The following is a 5609-nucleotide window of genomic DNA, read 5'->3' as shown; positions in this document are numbered from 1 at the left end:
GGTATTTGTCTTTCTCTGACTGACTTATTTTGCTTAACATTATACTCTCTAGCTTCATCCATGTTGTTGCAAATGGCAAGACTTCATCTTTTTACGGCTGAATAATAGTCCTTTGTATATATACATCACATCTTCTTTATCCATTCATCTATTGATGGACACTTGGGCTACTTCCATCATTTGACTATTGAAAATAATGCTGCAAGAGACATATTGAAGATTATTTTTATCTCTTAATGTTTCTGATTCCTCATATCCTATAAGAAATTAATAATTACCATTTGGTGTATGGAATAAATAAAATTGGGCATTAATTAAAATAACATATATGTATTTGTATTTGTGTGTGTGGGTGTATCCTGATGAAATACACCTTTGCAAATGGTAGAAATAATAGGCTTTTCTTATTAGTACTGCTTTCAGTAAGAAATTAACATTGATAGTAATGACATGAAAAAAATAAGATAAACGTCAGATCATTAGTGGATACAACTTGTAGGATCTGCTCTTCCCTCCCTCAATACATACACACACACACACAATCATACACACACATACTCTAAGGTTAGGAACTAAGGGGTTCACAAAGAATAACAGTACTCTCAGTGTAAAAATCATAGTCATCTGGTTATCTTCATAAAATGTCCTGTAAAAGATTGCCTTGTCAATATTTGAAGTGGGTTTTGCAGCTGAGCTATTTTTTCCATTTGGTAGACTTAAAATCATATGTACCTATTCCACCCTTTACAGCTGTGATGTATGCTTAGGGCTCAAGAAGCAAATCAGGTCTTCCTATTTAGATGCTCTTGTCTGCAGTTAAGAAGGCAGAAGAAAGACAAAGGTCATCTTCTGTTCCTTTTAGGTGCTTACTGCTAATAAACAGAATTGTGGAAATTGGAGTTTTTTCTGCTGCCATGTCCCACTGTGCATTCTCTGGCCTCCCTGTGTCCAAAGGTAGTTGTGGTGCCTGTGTAGTATGGGTGGCATATTTGTTCATGTTCCCTAATTCTTAAAGGGCAGACACAGTGTTGTGTTCATGAACTCATGCCTTCAGGGCAACCTCAGAGATGACTTTGATTAGCTAGTTCTTTATGTTCATGGGATTTGTTCCAAGATACCGTCAAATTTCAACAATTTTGTAAGATGAAGACCTTCATTACTTTTAACTTTCTTCCTTCTTCCCTCCTCTTTTATGCATCTGTGGATTCTAAAGCAGTGGTCTAGAAAAGGCAAATATTCTTCCCCATCCCACAAAATGAAAGACAAAATTCAGTTGAAATAACTTATAGGTTAATTGCAATACTGCCATCTTCATCTACTATTCTTACCTACTAGCAGTTAAGAATTCAGGGCAAATTTACAAGGACTTGGATGGAGCTAGAGAGTATAAAGCTAAGCGAAATAAGTCAGTCAGAGAAAGACAAATACTTTATAATTTAAGAAACAAAATGAACAAACACTGGGGAGGAAAGAGAGGCAAACTAAGAAACACTCTTGAGGTGCCTGGGTGGCTCAGTTGGTTAAACATCTGCCTGCAGCTCAGGTCATGATCCCAGGGGTCCTGGGATCAAGCCCCGGGTCCAGCTCCTCACTCAGTGGGGAGTCCACTCGAGGATTCACTCTCTCTCCTTCTGCCCTCCCCCCTCTCTTGCTCTGCCTCTCAAATAAATAACATCTTAAAAAGAAAAAAAAGAAACAGGCTTTTAACTATAGAAAACAAACTAATGATTACCAGAGGGGAGGTGAGTGGGGAAATGGGCTAAATGGGTGATGTGCATTAAGGAGGGCACTTGTGATGAGCACCGGGTGTTGTATGGAAGTGTTGAATCACTAAATTCTACATACACTTGAAACTAAAAAGAAAAAGAAAAAGAAAAAAAGAATTCAGGGCAAAATTTAAATATTTTAAAAAGAGTCTGAAATAATTTTCTTTGAATACTTTGAAAAAAGAACTTGTATTTAGCCTCTAAATTATTCATAGCTTTGGTAGCCTACTTTGCTGGTCCTCAATCATAATATGAGATGTGTTGCAAGTTACTTATAACTAATACATGGAACTGATTACTTTAAAAGTTTAACCTCCAAAATTAGAGAGGATTCAGGTTGTTCCTCTATTGACATCACTTTTGCTCATTTTATCCAATATTCTTTTTTAGATGGTGGTGAAAGTGTAAGGCACATAGCTTGCAGACTAGTAATCATATATTATAGACTATATACCTAACTTCTGTATGACAGAGCTCCTTGGGTATATTAAAATGATAATTACAAATTAGTTTAGTACTTTATTTTCCGTCATTGCTATGGCTGTGTTTTGGATTGGCAAACAGTATTAATTTGTATATTCAAGAAATAGCTATTGAGTTTCTTCTATTCAAGACTACGATGCTCAAGTGATGAACAAAACAGAACTGGTCTCATAGAAATTAAATTCTAGAAAGGATGACAGATATCAATAAACTAAATATACAATTAGTTATCGGTTTACAACAGTTGCAAAAGAGAAATATAGGTTAGTGTGAGATCATAAAATAGGAGAATTGCTGAGTCTCAGAGATGAGGAAAGACTTGCTTGATTGTGGGATTATTAAATTGAAGTTTTAAAGAATGAGTAGAAAGTGATTTTGGGTGAATGAGAGCACATCTTCGTCTAAGCAAAGAAAATAATAAGGCTGCATGAAGGTTCATATTGGAAATAAGTGTGATTCTAACAACCAAAAAGAGGGCTTTGATAGCTGTTGTTATAGATCGTGAGGAAGGATTTAAAGAATCTGGGTGAAAGAGCAATGGGAAACCATCAGTTTCAAGAAGTGACATGATCAGCTCTGCATTACAGAATGATATCTGTGGATGAAATATTGATGAGAGGAAATTTGTGGGAAGACTGATGATGAGTCTGTTTTGTAAATCCAAGCAAAAAGTGATACTAACATGGATTAGGATGTTGATAACGTGTCCACTGGAAGGTGATAGAGAATTGTATAAATGTCATTCAAAGTTCTATTACTCCCTAAGTCATATTAAGGAAAAAGTCTCAGCTTTAACTTCTGGTGTAACCAAATCACACCTTTTCTAGAATATTGTGATGTGCATTAAATCAAAACAAATGAAAAGCTAATTCATTGTTGTTGTGATATGGTCCAACTTTCATGAGTCAAGAATTCCCAAACTTATTTCATTTGAGAATAAAAATGATGTCCAAACAAAGAAAAAAGGCAGATGGCATCATTGCTAATCTTCTTCAACTTTACAATAATATGATTCTTGTTTGTGCAATGTGTATAGAGAAAAGAACCCCCCTGGTTTTTCTGATTGATTAAAACTCTTGAAATCCAACAAACTGGATTAAGCCTAAGGTGTCAAGGGACTTTGTGTATTGTAGCATGGAGACTCTGCTTGTCAGATGTCTCAACTATAATGAAAAGTAATGCTAGCGTGACAGAAATGGTATTGTTGATGTTTATAATGCCCCTGGGACTGGATGTCTAATGCAAACATGCCACACAATTCCCTCTCCAAATAATTTGTTTTTAAAATCAATGCTTTCAGGAAACTAGGCAGTTTTTCGATGTAAGTTTCCCTAATGTTCTAATTAACTGCATAATAATAAAAAGTATTGAGAATATATTTTAGCACTTTTAACTTACAGAAATCAATATGACATACTTGTTTAGATATTGTCATATAAAAATTATTGATATCTTTGCCAGAGACACATTTATTGTTATTTATTCTGAATCCCAATGTTTATGGCATATTGAAAGAAGACTGCTAAAACTTATATGTATTGTCAATACATTCCCTTTTATATAGAGAATTTGAAATAAGGTCCTAAAAGGGTATCTAGTGGTGTATGATCTGGTATGCATGATCACTACAGCAATAAGGAAAATTTAAAAAGCAAAATATGACAAGTTGAAAGCAAAGACTGGGGCTTTTAAGTTTAAAGAAGTTTTATTCTGGGGGTGCCTGAGTGGCTCAGTTCATTAAGTGGCTGACTCCTGGTTTTGGTTCAGGTCATGGAGCCCTGCTACCGGCTCCCTGCTCATCTGGGAGTCCACTTGAGGATTCCCTCTCTCCCTTTTCCGCATGTACTCTCTCTCTAAAATAAATCTTTTTTAGAAAGAAAAGTTTATTCTGTCAATATTTAAAAAAGCAAGTATTTGCTTTTAGAGAAAATAACTTATACACGTACACTTTCAAGCTCATAACTTTCATTTTTGGATTTTTAAAGGTACCAGTGTTCATTAATATGTGGACACTAAGTGTGCCTTGCTTAGAGAGGTCCTGTCAGTTAGGAAAGGCTGCTAAATGAAAGCTCAGGAAATAACAAACTGAATATTCCCAGGATTAAGAAGCCTCAATTTAGCAGTCAAGGGCTTCCATAGTTGTTCTGTGATGTTACTGAGAACGCAAAGATCCTAATATTCTGTTCATATCTTCATCATGTAGCTTTAAGCCAATGTTTCCGTATGACTGAGATTCTAAGCACTACCTTGAGAATCCAGGCAAGAGTAAAGAAAAAAGTGAAAACCAAAAAACCAAAAGCTAAAAACCACAAACAAAGAGGGCCTTATGAGCTGAGTCCCTCTTATTAAAACGCTGTCTTAAAAGCCCCAATGGCATCTGCTTTTTTTTATTTTTTTTTTTAAGAATGTACCTAGCCAAAGGTAGACAGGACAGCGGCTTTATATATTGAATCTTCTATACTAAGGGAAGGCTTGGAAATAAGGCCTGAGAATGGTTTTGAGTGGTCAATCCACAGAGTTTGCCACAGAGTCTTTGTGTTTTTTCTTCAGACAAAAAAGGAGAAAGTACTGGAAGGTAGGTAATATTTATACAGTACCTAAAATGTGACAATATAGAAGGAAGGGGGAGAACAACAGGAGAGAGGCTACATCAACAAAATTCCAGAAACGAAAAATATAAAAATGGATGATTAATGACTTAACCATATGCAGAAATCTGAAACCTGAGCTTCTAGGGAGGAAAGTCAGTAAGAAATAAGTAAATTGTGGCTGCAGAATTCTGGAATGTCTCAGGAATGAGATTTATAGTTACTTCAGAAGGTGAGAATGAGTGGGGCACCTGGGTGGCTCAGTTGGCTAAGTGTTCAACTCTTGGTTTTGGCTCATGTCCTGATTTCAGGGTCCTGAGACTGAGCCCCAGATCTGTTCTGTGTTGAGTGCAGAGTCTGCTCAAGATTTTCTCTCCCTCCCCCCTCCCACCCACTCTCAGGAAGGAGAGAAAGAGCACATGAGCAGGTGGAGGGGCAGTGGGAGAAGGAGAGGGACAAGCAGACCTCTCACCAAGCATGGAGCCCGACCTGGGGCTCGATCCCAGGACCCTGAGATCATGACCTGAGCCGAAGTCAGATGCTTAACCAACTGAGCCACCCAGGCGCCCCTGGCTTACTCTCTTATACTCCATCTAATTAATACAAGATCATTCACCACATGGACTTGGCTCTATTATCTGACTGAAACAATTATTAAGAAGCCTCAGGTTATATTAGTGTCCCCATTTTCTCCAGTGAATGAAACTGGAAATCAGACTGCTGCCCTCAACTTGAGAAGGGTCCTTGTCAAACACATACCAACAAACGAATG

General features: G+C 36.9%; 1 non-coding gene across 1 annotated transcript; it reads right to left on the bottom strand.

The window, feature by feature from the left end:
- Positions 1 to 5318: 5318 nt before the first annotated feature.
- On the bottom strand, positions 5319 to 5402 carry TRNAR-UCG (transfer RNA arginine (anticodon UCG)). Its single transcript has one exon. It is a non-coding gene; the product is annotated as a tRNA-Arg (tRNA).
- Positions 5403 to 5609: the final 207 nt, after the last annotated feature.

This window comes from Callorhinus ursinus, unplaced genomic scaffold, assembly GCF_003265705.2.
Source record: "Callorhinus ursinus isolate GAN/ISIS: 27379988/994484 unplaced genomic scaffold, GSC_fseal_2.0 scaffold54, whole genome shotgun sequence".
In the NCBI taxonomy this organism is placed as follows: Eukaryota; Metazoa; Chordata; class Mammalia; order Carnivora; family Otariidae; genus Callorhinus; species Callorhinus ursinus.
This window is presented reverse-complemented; position numbering and strand designations above follow the sequence as displayed.